The 27,191-nt window shown below is 43.7% G+C and overlaps 1 protein-coding gene across 2 annotated transcripts in view; it reads left to right on the top strand.

The window, feature by feature from the left end:
* The window catches only part of PTDSS2 (phosphatidylserine synthase 2), a 160,163-nt gene that overhangs the window by 81,221 nt on the left and 51,751 nt on the right, over positions 1 to 27,191 (top strand). The gene's annotated exons all lie outside the window — the stretch shown is intronic.

Raw genomic sequence — 27,191 nt, 5'->3', positions numbered from 1 at the left:
GAGAAGAGGAAGAAGTTCAAAGAGTGGCAGAAGGCGAAGGGTACGGGAGCAGAAACAGCAGAGCATGAAAGTTATAAGGCAGCCAGGAAGGCTGCAAAGAAAGAGGTAGCAAAGGCGCAGGAGGCATGTAGGAAAATGTTCGGAGAACGCTTGGATTCGGAAGAGGGTCAGAAAGCAGTATTCAGGATTGCAAAGCACATAGCGAAAGAGAGGTGTGATGTGATGGGGGTGAGTTGCTTGAAGGATGAAGTGGGACAAATCGTTGTCGACCCAGATGGAATTAAAGGAAGATGGAAAAGATATATGGAAATGCTGTTGAATACAGAGAATGAATGGGATGGCAACATAGAAAGTAACCCAGTTTTAGGACCGGCAGAGAAGATAACTGAGAAGGAAGTTGAGGAAGCGATAAAAGCAATGAAGAGTGGAAAAGCGGGAGGGCCGACGGGAGTTGTGGGAGATATGTTGAAGGCAGCAGGAAGTTGGGGTGTGAAGAGAATGACAGAGATCTGTAATCTGGTGGTGAAAGAAGGCCGCATTCCAGTGGATTGGGAACTGAGTACCCTCGTCCCTCTATACAAGGGGAAAGGTGACCCTCTGGAGTGTGGCTCGTACCGAGCGATAAAGTTATTGGAGCATGGAATGAAGGTATTGGAAAGGGTGATGGAAAGGAGGATAAGGAAGAAAGTGAAGATCGACGAAATGCAGTTTGGATTTATGCCAGGAAGAGGAACGACAGATGCGCTTTTCATTGTGAGGCAGTTGCAGGAGAAGTACATGGATAAGAGGAAGAAGTTGTTTTTTGGGTTTGTTGATCTGGAGAAAGCATTCGATAGGGTTCCACGCAAAGTATTGACATGGGCATTGAGGAAGTTAGGAGTGGAGGAATGGTTGATCAGAGTAGTGATGGCAATGTACAAAAGAGCACGCACAGCTGTAAGGACGAATGACGGGAACAGTGGTGAGTTTGAGGTGAAGGTGGGAGTGCATCAGGGGTCGGTACTAAGTCCACTACTATTTGTAGCTGTGATGGAGGTGCTGGCTCAGAACGTAAAGGAGGGTTTACCGTGGGAGTTGTTGTATGCAGATGATCTGGTGTTGATTGCGGAAAGTATGGATGGACTGAAGGAAAAGATGAACAAGTGGAAGGAATGTATGGAGACAAAAGGTCTGAAGGTGAATATCGGAAAGACAAAGGTGATGGCAAGTGGTAAAGCATGTGGTGAGGTGGAAAGAACTGGGAAGTAGCCGTGTGCTATGTGCAGGAAGGGTGTCGGAGTGAACTCCATTCAGTGTACAATGTGCGCTGAGTGGGTTCATCAAAAATGTAGTGGTCTGAGAGGGTCATTAACCAGTGTGGCAGCTACATTCAAATGTAAGGTGTGCGCAGAGGGAACTGCAGATGGAGGAAATGTTGAGTTGGATCTTGGAGATGGCGTGAAGCTGGAAGGTGTGAAAACATTTTGCTACCTCGGAGACATGCTGAATGGAGAAGGTGGATCAGACTCGGCAACGGTTGCTCGAGTGAGATGTGCATGGAAGAAGTTTCGGGAACTGAGTGGCGTGCTGATGAGGAGGAGAGTGTCGCTGAAGCTGAAGGGAAAGGTGTATGCTGCATGTGTGAGAAGTGTTATGATTTATGGGAGCGAGACATGGGTAATGAACGTAGAGCAGCAACGCAGGCTGGAAAGGGTGGAAATGCGAATGGTTCGATGGATGTGCGGAGTATCGTTGAGAGAGAGGAGGACAAATGATGAATTGCGAAAGATGATGGGAATATTGTCTGTGATTGATGCTGTGAAGAGGAACAGGTTGAGATGGTTTGGTCATGTATTGAGGAAGGATGAAAGTGACTGGTTGAGAAGAGTGATGGAAGTTAATGTAGAAGGAAGTAGAGGACGGGGAAGACCGAGAAAGACTTGGCTAAAGATGGTGGAAGAAGAAATGCGGGCAAGGGGGTTAACAAGGAGAGATGCAGAAAATAGGGCAAAATGGAGAAGATTGTCATGGGGACCGCAAGGCTAACCCCCGCTCTAGCAGGGAAAATTGCCTTAAAATGCATGTTGTTGTTGTTGTTGTTGTTGTTGTTGTTGTTGTTGTTGCTCTTGGACTAACTTGAACGAGATGAAAAATATTGTAGCGTTTGTAAAAAGCCCGTCTTGAAGAGAAGCTTTCCCGCTCATCTTAAATCAAAAAAAAAAAAACACAAGAAGTTGCTCGGATACTCTACTAAAGACTTTGATGGGATATTTAAGGAATATACTAAAGTAAGGATTTTTAATTTAGCATCCTCAAAACCAAAATCATTAGCTGAGGCTGTTGAAACGATCAAACATGGTGTTGAAGAGTATGTAGAGAATATGCTGGTTGAGATGAGGAGCCCCATTAAATTTCGAATGGGTGTACAAATGGAATTGAAAAAAGAGGGTAATGAGAAATCGGTTAATGAAAAATTGGGTAATGAAACACCAACGCCTAGTATAGAGTCACACTATATGGTAACACAACCGTACTTTATCGCATCACTTCGGGAATTATTATTAACGGACGTTTATAATGTACTTGTAAACCAAGAACAGGATGTAGATCAGGTACTTGCGGGTAGTGGATTTACTGTTGCTAGAATACTTTACATCGATATACACGTTGGAAAATCAGATCCCCTTAAGGCTTCTTCTTACATTGATATGCCGAAGGTTGTTAAAAATAAAAATGCGGTTATTAATATTCAAAACAAAGATAATAAGTGTTTTCTATGGGTTGTTCTTGCAGCCCTACATCCTCCTAAATGGAGTGCTGAAAGCGTATCACATTATAAGAAATATGAAAATGAATTAAATGTTACCGGTTTAACATTTCCAATGCCATTGGACGATATTCCTAAATTTGAGAAGATGAATAAGCTAGTTATTAATGTATTTGGGTTAACGCCTACAAACAAAATTCAGCATATAGGGAGGCTTTCGGATAACTATAAATTTGGCGAACCATGTATCATTGTATTAACCTTCTATATTTTACATCAGGGGAACAGTCACATTACGCTTACATTAAATATATGAGTAGGTTAGTGTCTAAACAATTAAGTAAACGTCATGTTAAAAAACACCTCTGTTTATGATGTCTCAACTTCTTTTATAGACGGGAAAAAATACACGACCATTCAAAATACTGTCAAACATCCGGCCACCGTAACTGATCCGGCGCCAGAGGGTTCATCTATAAAATTGGAAGATTTCACGAAAACTATAAAACATCCGTTTGTGATATATTCCGTCTTTGAATGTATTCTTGAAAAGTTAGATGGCGCTTATTTAAAATCCAAAATAAAATCCAAAAGAAGGCCCAAAATAAAATCCAAAATAAAATCCGAAACAAAATCATCCACGAATAAATATCAAAAACATACTCCTTGTGGTGTCTGTTATTGTGTCAAATCATCCGTTGGTGATGAAAACAACGAACTAAAATTTTATAGAGGAGAAGATGCGGCGTCTGTGTTTGTAAATCAACTAGAAAAGGACTGCGTTCGCTTAAGAGCGATAATGAGAGACACCAATAAACTGATGAACCCCCTAACAAAAGAAGAAGAAACAATTTGAGCGACCAAATACCATCTGCCATATTTGTGGTGAAGAAATTGATGAGGAGAAAGATCATACGAATCCAAAGGTTAGAGATCTTGTCCTCACCGGGAAATATAGGGGCCCGGCTCATAATGAATGTAATCTTAATTATAAATCCCCCACTTTCATTCCGGTCTTTTTTCACAACAACGCTCGTTATGATACACATCTATTTATTAATTAACTGGCAAAGACATATGGGAGCATTTCAGCAATTCCTACCACGGATCAGGACTACATCTCTTTCAGAAAAACAATCCGTACAAAAATAGGTTATGACTAGAAAAACGATAAAGATATATATTATACGACTCACATCAGGTTTCTTGACTCATTAAAATTTTTGGCAAGTCCATTATCTACCTTGGCATCAAATATTTATAAACTTTCCGTGTCTTTCGGAGCATATATCAGATCAAAAAGAACTTGAACTCTTATCACAAAAAGGGATATACCCGTATGATTACATGGATTCAGTTGAGAGATTTAAAGAAACACAACTTCCCCGCAAAGAATGTTTCCATAACAAGTTAAATAAATGTGATATAACTGATAAAGAATATACTCATGCACAAAATATTTGGAAAACGTTTAAAATAAAGAACCTTGGGGAGTATCATGATTTGTATCTTGAAACCGACGTCTTACTACTGACCGACGTCTTTGAAACCTTTAGAACAGAGTGCCATAATAATAAACAATCATACGGATTAGATCCCGTCCACTACTTCACCATTCCTGGATTGGCTTGGAGTGCTGTGCTAAAAAAGACAAAACAGAAGGTGGATTTAATCAGCGATTCTTATATGCTTTTGATGATTGAAGAGGCTAAAAGAGGAGGAATATCTCAAGTATGTTCTAAGAGATATGCCAAAGCCAACAATAAGTATCTTCCTAATTATGATGATACGAAAGATAGTTCTTACCTGATGTATATTATGATGCTAATAATTTGTATGGATGGGCTATGTCCCAAGTCCTACCTTATGGGGGATTTGAATGGGTTGATGAGAAATATTATGAAGGGGTTTTACATAACGTTATTGCCTCCTCACAAAAAGAATTGGATGATTCGGAGGTTGGGTATTATTTAGAGGTTGATTTGGAATATCCCCCAGAGCTCCATAATAAACATAAAGATTTGCCATATGCCCCGACTAAAGAATCACCAAGAAAAGAATGGCTAAGTGATTATCAACGTTCATTTAATATAAAAGGTAAACCAACCGAAAAATTACTTACTACATAATATGACAAAGAAAATTATGTTTTGCACCAAAGGAACTTGAATCAATATGTAGCGGGAGAACCAGTTTGATATGATATGTAGCGGGAGAATCAATATGTAAATTCTACTTGTTTATCAAAACGTGCCATTTTCTCTCGGGATATATATTGTAATACATCACCTAATCTCACCAAGTCATTGTCATCTGTGGGGCTCGGATAATTGGTTAATTTATAACTATTTTTCATATTAATATTTTTAGTTATATTGAAGAGCCGGGGCTCTTGCTTGATACGGACGAAATGACGGGCAGGACACAAACTCGTCCGAGAAGATATTTATTCTCAAAACCAACTCGGGAACACTGAAAAGCCCGTTTATCGGGCTGCATTATAAAGCACAACCAGAAACCGAAACCGAAAGCCACGCCTCTCAAGCGAGGCGTGCTTCGGTGGTCACGTGACCAACAGGTGTAGCTCATTATACCCGCATGCGCGGCACGCTTTGGTGGTCACGTGACCAGCCACTCTGGCGCCGCAGATCCCCGCCGGTGACGTCACCGGCTGGAGCAAGAAGATTCTGATGCTGGTCTTGCTTGGGGGACCCATGGGTCGCTACACACGCCCCCCCCCCCCCCCCCCCCAGAATGGACTTGGTCCAGGGAGGTCAACCTGAGGGGGGTCCGGATGACCTGACCGAAACGACCCCTGGCCAGTCGCGGGAGGGGGTCCGGTGTGGTGGTGGTGGGTGGTCGGACGGGGGTCCGGTGTGGTGGCGGGTGGTCGGACGGGGGGTGCAGGATGGGGGGGCGGCCGAGGGGCCGGGCAAGTCCTCGGGGGAGGCTGCCGAGGTTCCTCGCGGGCCTCCCGAGGTTGCAGTTCGCGGGTGCAGTGCCGAGAAGGCTCGAGCGGTGCACGCGAAAAGCGAGTGAGCCAACCGAGGGGCTGGTCCAGGCCTCGGGGGAGGCTGCCGAGGTTGCTCGCGGGCCTCCTGAGGTTGCAGGGTCGGAGAAGTAGTTGCGGTTGTAGTTGTAGGTGCGCGAGGGTGACGAAGCGGCCGTGCCGCGAACGTCAGTGTGCGCGAAGTTGACGAAGCAGCCGTTCTGCCAACGTCAGTGCGCGCGAAGGTGACGAAGCAGCCGTGCCTTCGGAGGGTCTTGTGTTGCGTGGTCCTCCCGGTAACTACCTGGTCTCGGTGACCCCCGGACCGTGGGAGGCACCCCGCCAGAAAGATATATGATTTATACGCTTTCGTAACGCAATCAATATGAATTCCAGTCAATAATAAACCCCACACCAAGGATCCAGAGTAATCAATAATATATTCCCCCAAGGAATCAACAACCATCAACAATCAACAATCAATCACTAAGATGGCCATCTTACATATGTGTCCCCCCCTGTCCCCACTCACGACCACTTGGGCCACTGTCCCTCACAATGTCTCTCTTCTCCGCACACGGGCGGTGAAACAAACCCCGGGCGGACGTGCTCCAAACGTGCACGTCTCGTACCGGGGACAGCTGCTGCAGCGCACACCTCCTTGCCAAGCAACGGGGCAAAACCAAGCGCGGCTTGCAACGCGCGCGAGGCCCAAGGTGCGACCCGTACGCGTCCTTGTAGACGGTGAGGCGAACTGTGCCGGACGCTGGGTTCCGTGCACGAACCCACGGCAACTTGACGTGTCAAGGGGTAAGTACCCCGCGCAGGTAACTCCTTTTGTCAGACGGGCTTTCAAACGCAGCGTCCTCCACGCTGCTCAATATCGATACCAACTCTCGTCGGAGCTCGGCGAGGAAGAGGAAGAAGATCGTCGCTTCTCCAGGACCTCGTGTCTTTTCTTCTTCCGTTTCCGGTCTCCTTTTTCCCAGAAGGGCTCCTGACCCTTTAATCACAACAACCGTTACTCGACTACACATTGATAAGCAAAGACCTGAATAGTAATTCACATAAATCCACATAAATCCGTAACACTTGGAATAGCTTCGCCCCTCCGGTCGTAGAGGAGGAGCCGAGCGCGGTGCGCAAACCTCATAGTCATGGCCGTCGTCGTTTCCGAAACTCCGGCATTTCGAAACCGCGTTCGAAACTGCGCCCGAAGCCGTGCGGGAGAAGCCGGCGTCACCAGCCTAGGTGGCTTCCCTGGCTAGGGCGTGCTCGCCGTGTCCGTTCGCAGCCCCGGCATCCGTGCGGGGGCAGTCGGGGTTGCGTGTTCAAATTCGGGGTCACCAGTGAAGAGCCGGGGCTCTTGCTTGATACGGACGAAATGACGAGCAGGACACAAACTCGTCCGAGAAGATATTTATTCTCAAAACCAACTCGGGAACACTGAAAAGCCCGTTTATCGGGCTGCATTATAAAGCACAACCAGAAACCGAAACAGAAACCGAAAGCCACGCCTCTCAAGCGAGGCGTGCTTCGGTGGTCATGTGATCAACAGGTGTAGCTGATTATACCCGCACGCGCGGCACGCTTTGGTGGTCACTTGACCAGCCACTCTGGCGCCGCGGATCCCCGCCGGTGACGTCACCGGCTGGAGCAAGGAGATTCTGATGCTGGTCTTGCTTGGGGGACCCATGGGTCGCTACAATATCATATTTCTGTCGTTCGGCCTGTGCCTTTGTGTAATAATTTGATAAATCAACATCCGACTCTTGAGATCCCCTGAAGATAGAACCGTCTTTTCCAACGTAGGTCATTTTACATCAGATTTAAAATAATATCATAAAAATTTCCATTATTGTTGAGGTGAAATAATACGTAAAACATAATTGGCCGCAACATTTGGAATTTACTTCTTGGACTTGAAATGTTTGAAAAACACTCTTCCCCTTCGGTAGGAAGTTAATTACTTTAAGAGGCGGTGGAAGTCCATAACTATCGAAATAATATTTGCCCTTACCATTATGAATACAAGTCCAATGAGACCCCTTCCCAGTATTATCTTCTAAATTCATAATAATATTCTTTGTATTTTTAGGCAGCTTTGTTAATTCATCCCTCATACAAATATTTACGTTATCGAGGTTTAGCTGTTTGCAATATTTATCGAGTTCTATATTTGACGTTGTATTCTTTCCAAATTGTTTAAACCACTCTTCCATTTTATTTTCTATTTATTTTGATTTTATTTATGAGAAAGATATAATCCATTACCCCTTTTAGTTAGTTTTACACCAGCCTGTGCGATAGAAGAAAGCGCATCTCCAACTAACGATCTCGCCCTATCAGGCAGACCTTCAAGTTTTTCAGCAAAATCTACAATTACCCTGCTTCCACTAATTTGTTTTTCCAACTCCTTGTTATGCCTTTCCAATTCTTTTTGGGCTTGCAGTTGGGCTTTCTTTTCATTAGCAGTTTTTACCGCTGCTGAAATACCACCCGTCAAAGCTCCCGCTGCACTTAAACCGGTAAATAGAGGAATTAGAAATGGAAGAAAGCCTTAGTTTATTTCCTTTACTGAATATTTCTTCAACATAGGTTTTGACATTTTAAAACTAAGTGAACCGGTACTATTTAGCGTTTTCGCCTGCACTTTTGTGAGCAAAACACTAATTCTTATATCACCTAATATAAGAATAATATAAAACACTAATTCTTATTTCGCCTATAATATATATTTATTCTTATTCTTATATAATTGACTTCCGCTTCCGGTCTTGCCGGCGAGCTTACGTTTTTTCGCAGCTGTCCACGCTCTCCACGCTATCGAAGTTAAGTAATTGTTCCGATTTGTATTTTTGTCAAAACTGTATTTATTTTATGGTGTGTGTACCGACAGTGGGTCCCGAAGGAAATTCTCGGTGTAAATCTTTCATACCTGTGGAGAAAATCGTGTTAATTCGTGTCGTGTCTTTTGAGGCCTTGTCCGACCTGAGGCTTTGTTTTTCTCTCAGCGGTCCATCCTTTTTGTGCTCCAATAACTTTCGTGCTCTGTTTTTCCCAGTCTTTTCACCCCATAGCCTACTTCCTTGTTTAAAATCTCAACTCAAAAAAACAAAAAACCATTTCCTTCTCTGTTCTTATTCGTTGTTCTTATTCGTTTGTTCGTTGTTCTTATTCGTTCATTCGTTCTTCGACCACGTGTTTCTCCCCCATTTCCCCAGATAGTTTTCACTGTTAAACTTTAAAATGTTTAAACTTTCCCCTGAAGTACTGTATTCTGTCGTATATTATAACACCTTTTTCTTCTTCTTCTTTAAAAGGTTCCTTTCGACTTGCTCACCAAATCTATTCATCCCAAAAAAAAATTCCATCTCTTACAGTTCCTCTTTCCTACATTCCCTCAACTCTCCTGCACTCCACCCCCCCTCCAGCGTCTTTAAATGTATTTTTAACTCGAAGGTCACAAGAAACTCATTTTGCAATAAATGTTCGTTTCCCATTAATCGTACACTTTCCAAAATCCAATCTCACCCCTCCCCTCCAAAACTTCCCCATCACCCCTCCCCTCCAAATCTTCCCCATCACCCATCCCTTTCAAATCTTCCCCCTTGCCCCTCCCCTCCAAATCCTCCCCATCACCCATCCCTTTCAAATCTCCCCCCTTGCTCCTTCCCTCCAACACTCCCCCCACACTCCTCCCCTCTGAGACTCCCCCTTGCCCCTCCCCTCATAGACTCCCCCCTCACCCCTCCCCTCCATATCTCCCCCATCTCCCATCCCTTTCAAATCCCTCCCCTTGTCCCTTCCCTCCTAAACTCCCCCCTAACCCCTCCCCTCTGAGACTCCCCCTCGCCCCTCACCTCCTAGACACCCCCCTCACCCCTCCCCTCCATATCTCCCCCCTCGCCCCTCCCCTTCAATTCTCCCCACCTTCATTTCTTCTCCATTTCCCCCCTCTCACCCCTCCTCCTCAAAGCGTCCTCCCCACTTCTTCCCCCTTCCAACTCTCACCTACATCTCCCCCAACCTTCTGCCTCGCTCTTCCCCCACCTCAAATAACACCTCATTGTGGCTCACCCAATCACCATCAAACCTTTTGTCCACCCCATCCTTCCCTTTCTCTGAGCTATTCTGAAATCTCTGACACACCTTCAACAGCTCTCCCTACCTCTTTCTCCTCTTCCACATCTTAACCTACCCCCCTCCCCCCTGTTCTGTATCCGATGGTCTCCCATGCTCTTCATTAACGGTATGGACCTCAAGCATCCCGGGCCTTCGTTCAATCTTAACTGATCTCTCCATACAGGTTGCTTCGGACAAACCAGACGTGATCTGCGAAACAGAAATTTTTCTCCTTCATGATGTCTCTGATTCCTTAGTATCTCTCCCGGGTTACTCCCTCCTCCGGTATGATAGACCTGAGCCTCGTCCTGGAGGTGGGGTTGCTATCTTTATCAAAAAGTCTCTTTCTCACTCGCCCTGCACTGCCCTCTCCGGCTTCCCCTTCGCTCCCACCTCTTTTTCATTTGTGTGTTGTACCGTCCACCAAACAGTGATGACTCCATCTACATCTCGCTGTCTGATAATATGGACCAACTTCTATCTACTCATCCCAACTCTCTCTTCCTCATATGTGGTGATTTCAATTGTCACCATGCCAGTTGGCTGGGTGTGGGTACCTCTCTCTCCAGCCATGGCTCCTCAGCAATGGACTTCTGCGACTCACTGGGACTGACACAATCTGTCAATTTCCCGACCCAGATCTCAGTCAACGGAGCATCTTCTCTTCTGGACTTGGTTATGACTAACTTCCCTGAAAATGTCTGCTGCTCTTCTTCTGCTCCAATCGGCTCATCTGATCATGTGCTTGTTAAAGTGGACATCTCTCTGACCATTCTCAGGGAGCCTTCTCATCGTCGACGAGTCTGGCATTTCACTCAGGCCAACTGGCACGGTCTTCAAGCAGCCATCAATCATCTGGACTGGTCTCCCATCTCTACCACCTCTGACATCAACTCATCCTGGGAATTCTTCCAAAGTAAATTGCTCTCTCTCATGCACAGATGTATCCCATCTCGTCTTCAGTTGTCATACCCTTCCTCCCGTCCATGGTACACGGAATCTTGTGGTGAGGCTGTTGCCCAGAAACAACTTGCCTTCGTCTCCTGGAAAGCAAAACCAATGGAAGGAAATCTCATTTCCTTTCACAAAGCCCGAAACAAGTGTGTGTCCACCCTCAGGAGAGCCAGGAAACAATATCTCTCCGTTCTCAAGACCGAACTCTCTTATCTGTCTCCCTCTTCCAAATCCTGGTGGCGTCTGGTCAAATCTGTTTCTGGTGTTTGTTCCCCCTCCATCCTCTCCCTTACCTCAAACGGCTACACAGCTGATTCCGCACGTGAAAAAGCTGAATGCCTCAACTCTGTGTTTGCCTCTAAATCTTGTGTCCCAAACCCATCCCTCTCTGAACCCACCATACTCAGTCATACCCAGCTGCTCCTGGACTCTGTGTCCTTTCCTCCTGACAAGGTGGAAAAGTTTCTGTCAACCCTCGACTCTGATTTTGCAACTGGACCTGACGGCATCAGCCCACGGGTCCTAAAATCATGTTCTTCCGCTCTTTCACTCCCTCTCTCTGTTCTCTTCACCCTCTCTTTTGCTCAAGGTCATCTGCCATCTGCTTGTAAATCAGCCAACATCACCGCTTTACACAAAAAATGTGCAAAAACAGATCCTAGCAACTACAGACCAATCAGCCTTCTCCCAATTATCAGCAAAGTCATGGAATCCATCATTGCTTCGGATATGAAATCTTTCCTCTTCTCCAATGGCTTGATCTCTGATCATCAATTTGGTTTCAGACCAGGTCACTCTACTCTGGACATGCTGCTTCTGCTGTCTCAACAATGGATGGAGGTCCTCAATGCCAAACAGGAAATCAGAGCTGTCTCCCTTGACATATCACGTGCCTTCGATACGGTCTGGCACCCCGCTCTGCTCACCAAACTCTTCTCCTCTCCTTTGGTATCCATGGAAATCTCCACGCATGGCTGGCGGACTTCCTCTCTAGTCATAGTCAACGTGTGGCCCTGAATGGGTTTCTCTCATCTCCTCTTCCTGTTCAGGCTGGAGTTCCCCAAGGCAGTGTTCTGGGCCCTGTGCTTTTTCTGGTCTTCATCAATGATCTCTCCGACTCTCTTGAAAATCCTCTCTATCTCTTTGCTGATGACTCCACTCTCTGCCGCTCCATTCCTCATCCCTCAGATCGGCAGTCTGCAGCCTCCTCACTCTCTGCAGACCTGGACAAAATCACTGACTGGGCAAACAAGTGGAACATGTCTTTCAATCCTGACAAATCTCACACTCTTACGATGTCTCTCCGAAAAGAACGACTGGGCAACCCTCCCATCCATTTTCTGAATAATCCTCTCCAAGAAGTTCTGTCACTCAAGCTTTTGGGTCTCACTATCTGCCATGATCTTTCCTGGGAAAACCACATTTCAAATCTGGCCTCCAAAGCCAGTCGCCGACTGGGCAATGGGCATCCTCCGTCGTGCGAAGTCCTTCCTTGGCACACCTGAGCTCCTCACCACATACAAGGCTTTCATCCACAGCTCAATGGAATACTGCTCTCCCCTTTGGGCTGGTGCTCCTGCCTCACACCTAGCTCGACTTCACGCTGTTGAAACCAAAGTGTTCAGAATCATTGGAATCTCCCTTGATGAAGCTACCTCCGAGGGCCTTTCACTTACTCACCGCAGGCAGGTTGGTGGTCTTTCTGTCTTCTACCGACTCCTCTCCGGCCTTGCTCCTCCAGCTCTCTCTGGGCTCTGTCCCACAAATATTCCTACAGGTCGCACAAGATCTGCCTGCAACCCTCTTATGGTTAAACTGCCAAAATCAAGACTCTCTGCTCACCTTCACTCCTTCATTCCTCTTTTCTCCCGCCTCTGGAACAAACTCCCTCACTCTCTTCAATCCCACTCCTCCCTCCAAGTCTTTAAAACAGCTGTTCACCACCATCTCTTATCTTCCCCCATCCAAAACCTTGATCTTTTCTGCCCCCGCTAATTTCACCGCAAATCCACTTTTTTGAAATATCAACCTCTTTCCTGGAAGTCCTTGTGTTTATACTTCTCCCACCTCCTCCCCCCCATCCCACGCCGCCTCCCCCCAAGCCCTTTCCCTCCCACACATTCCCGATATCCCTGCTCTCAAATGTTGTGTTTATGTGCTTCCCCTTCTCTCCCCATCTTGTCTACCGCTCCCCTTTTTATATACTCTGTTTGTTTGTCTGTTTGATTTGTTTGTGTGATAAATGTTAGCTTTCACGAGCCTCGATTATGTATACAAAAAAAACCAAAAAACCCTTTCTTTTAATTGTTCGAACATTAATCGTAAAAGGTTTTTGATTTTGAACACAAGACGATAGTTTATCACGATTGATTTGATTAATATATACATCAGTTGATACTTTACTCATTTTATTTATGATAAGATTTTTTTTCCCTAGTTATATGAGAAAAAAAATCTGCAATGCCCCCTAAACATACAAATTGTTAATTATTACGAAAATAAATTTTCTATTTATTACTCATGTTATATTAGTTATGTGATATTAGTCATAATGCCATTATCCGTATTAATCTGCAGTTCTGTTTCTTCCAAGAGCAAACAATATGCATCAAGTTCTTCACTCTCTCCTCTTTCAATGTATAGGGAAGTATCCACTCTATTAGACTTTATAGTTTCCTTTTGAGTGCTCAGGTCAATCGCGTAGATTGTATATAGACTTTTAAACGTGGCCATATCCAAAATGGCATCCTGATTACCGTTGCTTTCACACACCCTTTGGTAAGACTTGTCGGCTTCGTCATAATCATTATTTTCCCAATTAATTTCCAATCTATCTCACGGATAAAATGTTCCATCTAGAGAAACCCGAAGTTGTTTTACCTTAGTATTATCACACAGTGCGTTATTCTTATTAGTGCCTTCATCTCCATCTGGTTTCTTTAAAGTTTAAAATGAGCCAAAGGTATCGAGGTTTTCCTTGAAGAACACCCAAATTCCAAGTGTATGTAGCATGTTCCAGTTCAATGTGTTGGCATCTTCTTTTAAGGTAGGATACATTTAGGGGGGTCTTTGAGTTAAGTCTTCTATTCAACATCGCTTCCGTTTTAAGACTGGGAGTATATTCGCTGATATACCAACACAGATCATTAATAACAAATTTATTGTTAGCACCGAAAGCATTCTCAGCCCCAAAAACCAATCTGTTTTCATTTGTATTCCTTTGTCGTTGAAATCTAATTTTAATGCCGTACAGAACTTTATCATTATCACAAAATCCAAATATACCCTTAAGGGGTATGGCTAGGGTAAAACTATTCTCTGCTTTTGTGTCATCGTTATACATTGACTTCCTTTGCTTATAATTATAACCATGGTCATCCTCTTTTTTTTCCCCATTGTCATATCAGGAATAAAACTTTCGGCAGACCCTTTACCCCATCTGTCACTAGGGGAATATAGTGTAAATTTAAACATTTCAGATGTAGCAGAGACATAATCAATCACTTCCACTTCTTGCGTTCCAATATACAAATGGACACTATCAAACATTTTCCAGAAGAAATCATTTACGAATGTGGCGTCTGTGTTAGCTGCGGCCTAAGTGAATTTTAATTTACACAACAAGAAACTATCGGCTAGGTTCAAATAAGTTTGGTGATTATTTATCTCAAAACTTTTTGTTCCATTTATATTCCAATCTGTTCCTGTTACGGCATTTACCTTATAATCTTCTTTTTTAGTAGAGTTGGAAATGATAATCGTATCACCCAAATCGTACATAGCATCAACTGCCTCCATCTTTATATATAGCAATAAAATATATATATATACTACTAATAACATAATACATATATATATATATATACTATATATACTACTAACGCATAATACTAATAACATATTTAAAACTTTTGAAAACCCAAACCAAGTACCTTCATTATTTCTTGTTTTTCTTGCGGAGTTAGTCCAATTTTACCTCTTTTAATTTCTTTGATCGCTTGTAATTTATGAGACTCCTTTTGAGCGTCTTTTATACTCTTTACAGCACCCGTTACATTTACCACAGCGGAAGCGGTTGAACCAATTAGATCTTTATGTTTAAGAATAGTTGAACCGATACCCATTAGAGTATCAATTAACCCATCTCCTTTATTTCTAAATTGCTCTCCTACACCACATTCTCTCTTAGGCTTATAGTATCCTCTCCCAAGAAACATACCTTCCCCCTCATAGTACGGTGAAAGATACATACCTTCCCCAATCCCATCCCCCTCTTTCGTAATGACTTTATATTTTCTTAAGTTGTGTTTTCTCACAACAGGCATCGTGTTTTTATTCTTAGTAGAATAAAAAAACTTTTAGCATTTTAGTTTAAATTTTTTCAATTTATCCGTTTTGATTTTTTGTTCTAGTCGAGAATAATTAGTGTCTCTCTCACTCTCTCTTCAGTTGGCGGCCAAAACAATTTTTCAAAACCTAATTTATCTTCCATTGAAAATTTTGACGGAATTAAAAATTCCCCGCTCGACGTTAACATAACCTCCCCTCTTTCCCGAGTAAATACAAGACCTATTTTTCCAAACGCCAACTCTTGGAAGGTTTTCTTTTTATCTTGATCACTCGTATTAAAACTACATTCTAGAAAAAACAGTTGGATGTTCATTTATTAATAGTTTTATATTCGTTATACAATGTTCAATTATTTACTTTATTTGACGTAGTCTAATTCTGATGGATATAATTTCATCATTGAAAGAAACCATACGATGATCCTGATCGGTTATCTTAAAATTTACTTTAGAAATGGTTTTTCCTGAGACGGGTAAATAGGAGAGATTCTTTGGTTCCATTTTGAATTTATAACCTATTGGGGTTGAGTAAGTGCTGAATGAAAATATTGTATTTGTTTTTACTCCATCATCATAAGCACCATCAACCAAATCACAGTTAATCAACACCGAATTTATACCTGAGGATATGTCAACGGCGTTATCACTGACAAACGTATTATTATCATCTTCAAGCTTTTTTGCGGAGAAACCTAATATCTCTCGGAATGAATTGGTAATCGTGAAATCTATTTTATAATTATTTTTAAGCCTAATAGTTGATTTTGACGTGTTTTTGAGTACCTATTTCAATATTTTTTGGTTCATCACCTTTTTCTTTCATAAAAAACCCCCATCTAAGTACCATCATCCCCCATCAAAACCCCCATCAAAGTACCATCATCTAAAAAAAACCCATTTCATAACGCGTGAAATTTCTAAACATAGTACAGGAATCTCGTAAGCTCCGGGGGGTACTTCTATAGTTTTATATCCACTTCCCGGATTATAATTAAACTTGTTATTTTTTTCTGTGATATTAAACAGGGTATTATAGGTTTCCATAGACAATAACGCCGCTTCATATTCTTTTGCGGGATCAAGTTGTATCGGGTATGGTAATGAAGCCGTGTGACTTGCTGTAAAATCAAATCTAAGAGTTGTGCTTCTCATTTTATTATATGTGAGATAAAATATCTTTGTGTTGGCATTTATTAATTATTTTCATATTCATCAGCTGATCTAGAATGGCTGATGTTTCATTAAAACAATAGTTGTTTCCCGCCTCCTTACTACTTAACAACAGTAATAGTCTATTAACTAATTGTGATGAGTCATTCAGAAGAAAACTAACGCCGGAGCCTGAACCCAGTCCAAGTTTATTTAAAACATTTTAAATGTTTTTCCTTCTCGCACTTACTTTTTGTCCCCCGTCGCACCGCGGAGCGAAAGGGGGACTATGGTTTTCCCCTCCGTCCGTGTGTGTGTGCGTGCGTACATGCATGCATGCGTGCGTAAGCGAAAGACCGAATTCTAATCTGGTGTGTGGGTGCAACCCACGTCAAAATCTAAGATGGCCGCCGCCATGTATGTCTGAACCTTGTGAGCGGAATATCTTGAAATATAAGCGAAGTACCAACTTCTAATCTGGTGTGTGGGTGTATCAAGGCATAGGGAAGAACGCTATTGAAAATTGTGTCGCCACATCAAAATCCAAGATGGCCGCCGCCATGTATGTCTGAACCTTGTGAGCGGAATATCTTGAAACATAAGCAAAGTACCAACTTATAATCTGGTGTGTGGGTGTATCTAGGCATAAGAAAGAACGCTATTGAAAATTGGGTCGCCACGTCAAAGTCCAAGATGGCCGCCACCATACATAGTGTGTTCAAAAAGTATCCGACCTTTATTTTTCGTGCGTAAAAAAAAAGAACCTAGGGAGGCGTTGTTTGGTGCACGTATGTAGGCGATCCTAATGCGTACGCGTGAATTTTTTCCCATCTGCAGAAGCTGTCATTCGACGGCAGACCGCCGATGAGTGAGGACATGTAAGCGAGCGCCGTCGGATTTTCGTTTTTGACAAAATGGCGGAAAAACTTGAACAACGCTACTGCATGAAATTTTGTGTTTTTTGGCCTCGGGGATGTTGGATGCTTCTATTGTGATGACTGCAACTTGGTTTCTGGGTCGTACCCATAAACCCAGGACTCACCGCCAGTGATCACTGTGTTGAGGAAGCTGGGATCGCTGTTCACAGTCTCCAGCATGTCCTGTGCGATCTCCAAATGGAGTTGCTTCTGCTCAATCGTTAGCAGCTTTGGTACGAACTTCGCTGAGATTCTCCTGAAGCCCAAATCCTCCTTCATAATGGAATGAACGGTGTTGAATCTTGCGGATCGTTTACACTTGGGAATCGCCAAGCTTTACACAAAATTTGATGCAGTAGCGTTGTTCAAGTTTTTCCGTCATTTTGTCAAAAACGAAAATCCGACGGCGCTCACTTACATGTCCTCACTCATCGGCGGTCTGCCGTCGAATGACAGCTTCTGCAGGTGGGAAAAAATTCACGCGTGCGCATTAGGATCGCCTACATACGTGCACCAATCAACGCCTCCCTAGCTTCTTTTTTTTTACGCACAAAAAATAAAGGTCGGATACTTTTTGAACACAGTAGTATATATGTCTGAACCTTGTGAGCGAAATATCTTGAAAAATAAATGAACTACGAACTTCTAATCTGGTGTGTGGTTGTATCTACGCATAAGGAAGAACGCTATTGAAAATTGGGTCGCCATGTCAAAATCCAAGATGGCCACCTTGCGTCTTCCACTTTGTCAACTCGCATCACTTCACCGACGGGGGACCTTGGCGTAACGCTTGTTTTAACCTTAAGATCCTCCTCATAATCAAGTGCGTTTAGCAACTCAATATACTCTATCTTCCTCTTTCCATATCAAACGGTTCATCAAAATATTTTGAACCGCTGAGCCCGGTGTTTGTGAGAAGAAACATTAATCTGGGAGTTAATCTAATAGGAGGTCTGTCAGAACTTAAGAATGTCAAGTTATCATTAACTATCGGTACCGTTTCGTCAACAAGGTAAAACTCATTTCCTTTTCCTTTATAAATGAGACCCGTTTTGGTTTTTGAACCTGGTGAATATTCAAGGTTTAGAAGAGCGTTCACAACATATTTAGGAGGTTGATTTATCTTCTCAAGTTGTTGGCATGCTTCTTGTGCCTCGATAACTCCTCGCTCTTGATCCGCTAGTTCTTCCAATTCTCGCAACCCCTGATATTGTTTGGGAGTATGTTATCGCGGGAATCCCGGTGTGTACCTCGGTTTAGAATAGGTACACCGTATCCCTGCGTGTCGTTAGAGGCGACGAAAAGGGTTGGCGTCAGGAAGGGCATCCGGCCATAAAAACATTGCCTCAAAAAGAGAACCATGACAATTACAACTACATATGGGCAGGGTACAGCCCGAAGTACCCCGTGGGGGACCCCACTCCCTCTCGTCAAAACTCAAGGTGGGGAACCCGATCGAAGCAAGGGTGGAAATCATTCCATTTATGACGATGGAACGTCTGATGCCCGACGTGGAGATCGGTTTCTGAGGTTTGGGACATGGAATGTAGGGACAATGACAGGGAGATCAGGAGAAGTGGTGGAAGTATTGGTCAGAAGAAGAGTGGACATATGTTGTGTGCAGGAGACGAGATGGAAGGGAAGTGGTGTGAGAATGGTGAAGGGTAGGCAGGGACAGAAATACAAGTTTGTGTGGCAAGGGTGCCCAGAAGGTGTGAATGGTGTTGGTGTCCTGCTTTCTGAGGAGTTTGTGGACAGTGTGGTGAGTGTGACTAGAGTGAGTGATAGGTTGATGATGGTGAAAATGATGATTGGAAAGCTCTTGGTGAACGTCGTCTTTCACCAAGATGGTGAAATATGCTCCGCATGTTGCACCGCATGTTGGTCGGATGCTCCGCATGTTGCAATACCATGCTCCGCATGTTGGTCGGAGCGATGAAGAGAAGGACAAGTTCTGGTGTGCTGTAGAGAAGCTGATGGAAAACGTGAAAGATGAGGAAGTTGTTGTGGTAGGAGACGACCTAAATGGAAATGTGGGAAGGAGTATGGCCGGTTTTGAGGGAGTTCATGGGGGTTACGGATATGCTGTGAGAAATGGAGAAGGTGAAAGGATTTTGGAGTTTGCTGATGGAGCTGATTTGTTGATTTGTAATACTCAGTTCTAGAAAGAGGATAATAAGCTTGTTACATATACGTCAGGTGGGTCGGCGACAACCGTTGACTACCTGCTGGTGCGTAGGCGAGATAGGGGGCACCTCCGGGTCATAAAGGTGATTCCGGGGGAGGAGGCTGTTTCACAGCACCACTTGGTTGTCTGCGACATAAGGGTGAAAGGTGGGAGGAGAGCTCGGCGGGTGAAGTACCAACCGAGAATGAAGGTGTGGAGGTTGAAAGAGGTGACAGTGAGGGAGGCCTTAAAAGAGAGGCTGAATATGGTGGAGGATGATGTGGTTGAGCTTGAAAGTGGTTGGATGTCAATGAAAGATAGTCTGTTGGGAGCCGTTGGTGAGGTATGTGGATGGACAAAAGGACCACCGAGGCACTCGGAAACATGATGGTGGGATGATGAAGTTGGAAAGGAGATTGATGAGAAGAGGAAGAAGTTCAAGGAGTGGCAGAAGGCGAATGGTATGGGGGCAGAAAAGGCAGAGCATGAAAGTTATAAGGCAGCCAAGAAGGCTGCAAAGAAAGAGGTAGCAAAGGCACAGGAGGCATGGAGGAAAAAGTTCAGAGAACGCTTGGATTTGGAAGAGGGTCAGAGAGTGGTATTCAGGATTGCAAAGCAGATAGCGAAAGAGAGGTGTGATGTGATGGGGGTGAGTTGCTTGAAGGATGAAGTGGGACAAATCGTTGTGGTCCCAGATGGAATTAAAGGAAGATGGAAGAGATATATGGAAATACTGTTGAATGCAGAGAATGAATGGGATGGCAACATCGAGAGTTACCCAGTTTTAGGACCGGCAGAGAAGATAACCGAGAAGGAAGTTGAGGAAGCGATAAAAGCAATGAAGAGTAGAAAAGCGGGAGGGCCGACGGGAGTTGTGGGAGATATGTTGAAGGCAGCGGGAAATTGGGGTGTGAAGAGAATGACAGAGATCTTCAATCTGGTGGTGAAAGAAGGCCGCATTCCAGTGGATTGGGAACTGAGTACCCTCGTCCCTCTATACAAGGGGAAAGGTGACCCTCTGGACTGTGGCTCGTATCGAGCGATAAAGTTATTGGAGCATGGAATGAAGGTACTGGAAAGGGTGCTGGGGAGGAGGATAAGGAAGAAAGTGAAGATTGACGAAATGCAGTTTGGATTTATACCAGGAAGAGGAATGACAGACGCACTTTTTATTGTGAGGCAGTTGCAGGAGAAGTATATGGAGAAGAGGAGGAAGTTGTTTCTTGGGTTTGTTGATCTGGAGAAAGCATTCGATAGGGTTCCACGTGAAGTAGTGACATGGGCATTGAGGAAGTTAGGAGTGGAGGAATGGTTGATCAGAGTAGTGATGGCAATGTACAAAAGAGCGCGCACAGCTGTAAGGACGAAGGACGGGAACAGTGGTGAGTTTGAGGTGAAGGTGGGAGTGCATCAGGTGTCGGTACCAAGTCCACTACTATTTGTAGCTGTCATGGAGGTGCTGGCTCAGAACGTAAAGGAGGGTTTACCGTGGGAGTTGTTGTATGCAGATGATCTGGTGTTGATTGCAGAAAGTATGGATGGACTGAAGGAGAAGATGAACAAGTGGAAGGAATGTATGGAGACAAAAGGTCTGAAGGTGAATATCGGAAAAACGAAGGTGATGGCAAGTGGTAAAGCATGTGGTGAGGTTTAAAGAACTGGGAAGTGGCCGTGTGCTGTGTGCAGGAAGGGTGTCGGAGTGAATTCCATTCAATGTCCAATGTGCGCTGATTGGGTTCATCAAAAATGTAGTGGTTTGAGAGGGTCATTAACCAGTGTGGCAGCTACATTCAAGTGTAAGGTGTGCACAGAGGGAGCTGCAGATGCAGGAAATGTTGAGTTGGATCTTGGAGACAGCGTGAAGCTGGAAGGTGTGAAAACATTTTGTTACCTAGGAGACATGCTGAAAGGAGAAGGTGGATCAGACTCGGCAACGGTTGCTCGAGTGAGATATGCATGGAAGAAGTTTTGGGAACTGAGTGGCGTGCTGACGAGGAGGGGAGTGTCGTTGAAGCTGAAGGGAAAGGTGTATGCTGCATGTGTGAGAAGTGTTATGATTTATGGGAGCGAGACATGGGTAATGAACGTAGAGCAGCAACGAAGGCTGGAAAGGGTGGAAATGCGAATGGTTCGGTGGATGTGTGGAGTATCGTTGAGAGAGAGGAAGACAAATCATGAATTGCGAAAGATGATGGGAATAGAGCCTGTGATGGATGCTGTGAAGAGAAACAGGTTGAGATGGTTTGGTCATGTGTTGAGGAAGGATGAAAGTGACTGGTTGAAAAGAGTGATGGAAATGAATGTAGAAGGAAGTAGAGGACGGGGAAGACCGAGAAAGACTTGGCTAAAGATGGTCGAAGAAGAAATGCGGGCAAGGGGGTTTAACAAGGGGAGATGCAGAAAATACGGCAAAATGGAGAACATTGTCATGGGGACCGCAAGGCTAACCCCCGCTCTTGCAGGGAAAATGGCCTTAAAATGCCTGTTGTTGTTGTTGTTGTTGTTATCGCGGGAACTTGAAACGAAACCGGCTTGTGTTCGGAAGATTTTAAAATAGGTTTAAATAAACTTATCTTGTTTTCTTTCAAATACGTCTTCACCTAATAGCTTTTGTCTCCGTTTCTTCTTTATCCCCTCCTGTTGTTTAACAACTTTTGAAAGTAATTGATTATATTCCTTAAATTTTCTTGCTCGTTCTTCGGCATTCATTTTATTTAACCGAGAAAATTATTGGTTATTATATCATCTTCTTTAACAACGATATATTTATATTTTTCAGCCGTATGTTTCATATACCCCATAAATTCCTTTTTACTACATAATGTCGAACAATTATCTCTCGAAAAATTATTTATATCTATTGCATTTAGTTTGAATAAAATAAAAGTATTAGCATTGTTTCTTATTGAGCGGTGAGTAAGTTGAAAGTATGACTGGCTGAGATAAATGCAATTACAGGAAGAATGCCGCACTCTTGTATAGTAACTGTCCATAACCGTTTGGTTTCTCTCATTAACACAATCGTCAAATATAACGACATTCTTTTTTGTTTCATCTAAATCTTGGGGTAAAGGTATATCATCCGTATTATCGCTGAGAATACAAGTTATAGGTATAGTCGATGTGGGTTTTGATTTCTTTTTACCTGTTTGTTGAGTATCACAAAATAGTTGTATTAGATCTTTAATGTCGTACTTATTTAGTTTGTGTTGAAGCTTAAATAACCTGATTATATCTTCTTTTTTAAGCCCCGCGTTAAAACCTTGTGATAGTAGTTGATACTCTGGTTGAAAACTTGACTTTGTGAAAATTATTAAATTTTCATAGTCTAAAAATTTTGGAGTAAGGAGCATCTTTAAAAGCAAGCAGGTTTTCCCACATCCGATTGAACCAACTATTAGACATCTTAATGAATTTTGGTGGTTCTTATGGTTCTTAAATTTTATCTTACTTTCCCAAACGGGTAAAAAAATCACTCATTTTATATAAATCAACTAAAAATTTATTGTTTAATCATTCATCCTGTGTGTTAGTTATCCCTATTATAATTGTGTATACATATTAGAAGTGACTCAACCAACCGACTAATTGAGTTGAATATATCTTGAAATATTTTGAAAATGGGTTCATCCATTTTATATATCCCCAACAAATAAAAATGATTTTTTTTTTCACAAACATTACAAAGTTATTGTCAAAATTTTTAAAAGAAATATAACATATATGTTATTTCTATAATTTTAACTACAACTTACCCACAACCCATCATGTAAATTATTTTCATATTATTTACCTATGTTGTGTCGTTGGTACTATCATCGTTAAATATAAACGTCGCTGCTGCTCCTGTAATTTTATTTTGGGGTGTAAGTTTGTCAATATTAATCATTCATCTGTTTGTTTTCCTAAATAGCACTTGAACAAAACAACATCATTTACTTTCAGTTGAATGGATGGACCCGCACCACCGATAAAAACATTTGATATCTCAATTGCGCAGATAACTTTACAGTTCACACCCATCAATTCCTCTGGCTTGATGCGATGATCTTCGATGCATGCTTCTTCAGTAATTTTGTTGTCATAAAAATAAGTTAGAATTTCAGGATGTTTATCTGCCTCCCTGCACTTTTCGTATTTGTTTGAAAGTTTTGAGTACATTGTTGGTGGATAACCTTCAATGAAAACTCCCCCCTCGCGTTTCCGCCAAAATATATCAAGTCCGTTAACAAAGGCTCTAAACTTGTTCTGATCCTTTTTCATCTTTTCAATAACATTCGCTTTCATCAGATGTGTTCTTACCTTGTCGGGAACTGGTTTTTTTTTTTTTTTTTTTTTTTTTTTTTTTTTGTATACAAGGTCGAGGCTCGTGAAAGAGCGAACATTAATCACACAGAAAGACAAACCGACACATAAAACATATAACATAGGGAGCGGTAGACAAGATGGGGAGAGAGGGGGAAGGACACAAACACAACATTTGAGAGCAGTGACCGAGAGACATGGAGACATCGAGAGATCTGAGAGAGGGCGAGGGCTTGGGGGGGGGGGGCGTGGGAAGGGGGCGGTGGGAGAGGTATAAAACATATGGACACTGCCAGGACTTCCAGGAAAGAAGTTGGAATTTCAAACAAGGTGGATCTGGGGTGAATTAGCGGGGGTAGAAAAGATCAAGGTTTTGGATGGGGGAAGATAAGAGATGGTGGTGAACAGCTGTTTTAAAGACCTGGAGGGAGGAGTGGGATTGAAGGGAGTGAGGGAGTTTGCTCCAGAGGCGGGAGAAAAGAGGAATGAAAGAGTGAAGGTGAGCAGAGAGCCGAGATTTCGGCAGTTTAACCATCAGAGGGTTGCTGGCAGATCTTGTGCGACCTGTAGGAATATTTGGGGGACAGAGCACAGAGAGAGCTGGGGGTGCAAGGCCGGAGAGGAGTCGGTAGAAGACAGAAAGACCACCTACCTGCCTGCGGTGAGTGAGTGAAAGGCCCTCAGAGATAGCTTCATCGCGGGAGATTCCAATAATTCTGAAAGCTTTGGTTTCAACAGCGTGAAGCCGAGCTAGGTGTGAGGCAGGAGCAGCGGCCCATAGGGGAGAACAGTATTCCATTGAGCTGCGGATGAAAGCCTTGTATGTGGTGAGGAGCTCAGGTGTGCCGAGGAAGGACTTCGCACGACGGAGGATGCCCAGTCGGCGACTGGCTTTGGAGGCCAGCTTGGAAATGTGGTTTTCCCAAGAAAGATCATGGCAGATAGTGAGACCCAAAATCTTGAGCGACAGAACTTCTTGGAGAGGATTGTTGAGAAAGTAGATGGGAGGGTTGTCCAGTCGATCTTTTCGGAGAGACATAGTAAGAGTGTGAGATTTGTCAGGATTGAAAGACATGTTCCACTTGTTTGACCAGTCTGTGATTTTGTCCAGGTCTTCAGAGAGTGAGGAGGCAGCAGACTGCCGATCTGAGGGAAGAGGAATGGAGCGGCAGAGAGTGGAGTCATCAGCAAAGAGATAGAGAGGATTTTCGAGAGAGTCAGAGAGATCATTGATGAAGACCAGAAAAAGCACGGGGCCCAGAACACTGCCTTGGGGAACTCCAGCCTGAACAGGAAGAGGAGATGAGAGAAACCCATTCAGGGCCACACGTTGACGACGACTAGAGAGGAAGTCCGCCAGCCATGCGTGGAGATTTCCATGGATACCAAAGGAGGAGAGTTTGGTGAGCAGAGCGGGGTGCCAGACCGTGTCGAAGGCACGTGATATGTCGAGGGAGACAGCTCTAATTTCCTGTTTGGCATTGAGGACCTCCATCCATTGTTGAGACAGCAGAAGCAGCATGTCCAGAGTAGAGTGACCTGGTCTGAAACCAAATTGATGATCAGAGATCAAGCCATTGGAGAAGAGGAAAGATTTCATATCCGAAGCAATGATGGATTCCATGACTTTGCTGATAATTGGAAGAAGGCTGATTGGTCTGTAGTTGCTAGGATCTGTTTTTGCACCTTTTTTGTGCAAAGCGGTGATGTTGGCTGATTTCCAAGCAGATGGCAGTTGACCTTGAGCAAAAGAGAGGGTGAAGAGAACAGAGAGAGGGTGAGACAGAGCAGCAGAGCAGGATTTTAGGACCCGTGGGCTGATGCCGTCGGGTCCAGTTGCAGAATCAGAGTCGAGGGTTGACAGAAACTTTTCCACCTTGTCGGGAGGAAAGGACACGGAGTCCAGGAGCAGCAGGGTACGACTGGGTATGGTGGGTACAGAGAGGGATGGGTTTGGGACACAAGATTTAGAGGCAAACACAGAGTTGAGGCATTCAGCTTTTTCATGTGCGGAGTCAGCTGTGTAGCCGTTTGAGGTAAGGGAGGGGATGGAGGGGGAACAAACACCAGAAACGGATTTGACCAGACGCCACCAGGATTTGGAAGAGGGAGACAGATAAGAGAGTTCGGTCTTGAGAACGGAGAGATATTGTTTCCTGGCTCTCCTGAGGGTGGACACACACTTGTTTCGGGCTTTGTGAAAGGAAATGAGATTTCCTTCCGTTGGATTTGCTTTCCAGGAGACGAAGGCAAGTTGTTTCTGGGCAACAGCCTCACCACAAGATTCCGTGTACCATGGACGGGAGGAAGGGTATGACAACTGAAGACGAGATGGGATAAATCTGTGCATGAGAGAGAGCAATTTACTTTGGAAGAATTCCCAGGATGAGTTGATGTCAGAGGTGGTAGAGATGGGAGACCAGTCCAGATGATTGATGGCTGCTTGAAGACCGTGCCAGTTGGCCTGAGTGAAATGCCAGACTCGTCGACGCTGAGCAGACTCCCTGAGGATGGTCAGAGAGATGTCCACTTTAACAAGGACATGATCAGATGATCCGATCGGAGCAGAAGAAGAGCAGCAGACATTTTCAGGGAAGTTAGTCATAACCAAGTCCAGAAGAGAAGATGTTCCGTTGACTGAGATCCAGGTCGGGAAATTGACAGATTGTGTCAGTCCCAGTGAGTCGCAGAAGTCCTTTGCTGAGGAGCCATGGCTGGTGAGAGAGGTACCCACACCCAGAGAGGTTTTTGTGTAAACAAGATCCCTATACTTCCCAAAGGCCGTAATGTTTACCCAAATAAGATACTTTGTGATGTGCTGGAACACCAATTGTGGGCTTGACAATGACGACCATAAATTAGCCGACATAGTATGTGAGAAAATAATTCAGAAGAACCCCATCACCCCTCCACCATCTCCTTCATACTTGAAAAGCTATGATTAGTTTGCAACGCTTTCTTGTGCATTGCCGTTTAATCGCGTCATTAATTGTAATCTCTTGTTTTTTTTTGTTTTGTTTTTTTGTTTTGTTTTTTTACAATAATTTTGCCTGGGTGAGTAAAGGTGACATAAGGTCATGGTCACTTGCATGTTTGCCAGTGATAAAATGGTTAGTTTTGTGCACTAAATGGTTATCAAAATATTTTGATGTAATTCTCCAGCAACGTCTATTTTTTTTGTAGTTGATATTTTTTATGGTCGCCCGGTCGAGTCTTTAACAACCGTCAGCTTGTTCATGGGTGTTCATCTTTTTAATGTTTGTGGGTATGCCCCAGCATGGAACAGGTTTTGTTGCACACTATATAGTCGTAGCTCAATTTAAAATGTTCCCTGGTTATACGATTTTCCATAATAGTGCATTACTAGTCACAACCAGTCATTTTGGAAACTTTCATCCTCATTATAACCAATTTTTTGACTGCCCCTCAACTCCCACCTTTTTCTTTCGGGCACTTGCACCATCAGTTACTATCTTGGTTTCAGTACACA

Source organism: Myxine glutinosa, chromosome 1, assembly GCF_964187855.1.
Source record: "Myxine glutinosa chromosome 1, kmMyxGlut1.1, whole genome shotgun sequence".
Classification (NCBI taxonomy): Eukaryota; Metazoa; Chordata; class Myxini; order Myxiniformes; family Myxinidae; genus Myxine; species Myxine glutinosa.
The sequence above is the reverse complement of the archived record's forward strand: the minus strand, read 5'-3'. Positions and strand labels throughout refer to the sequence as shown.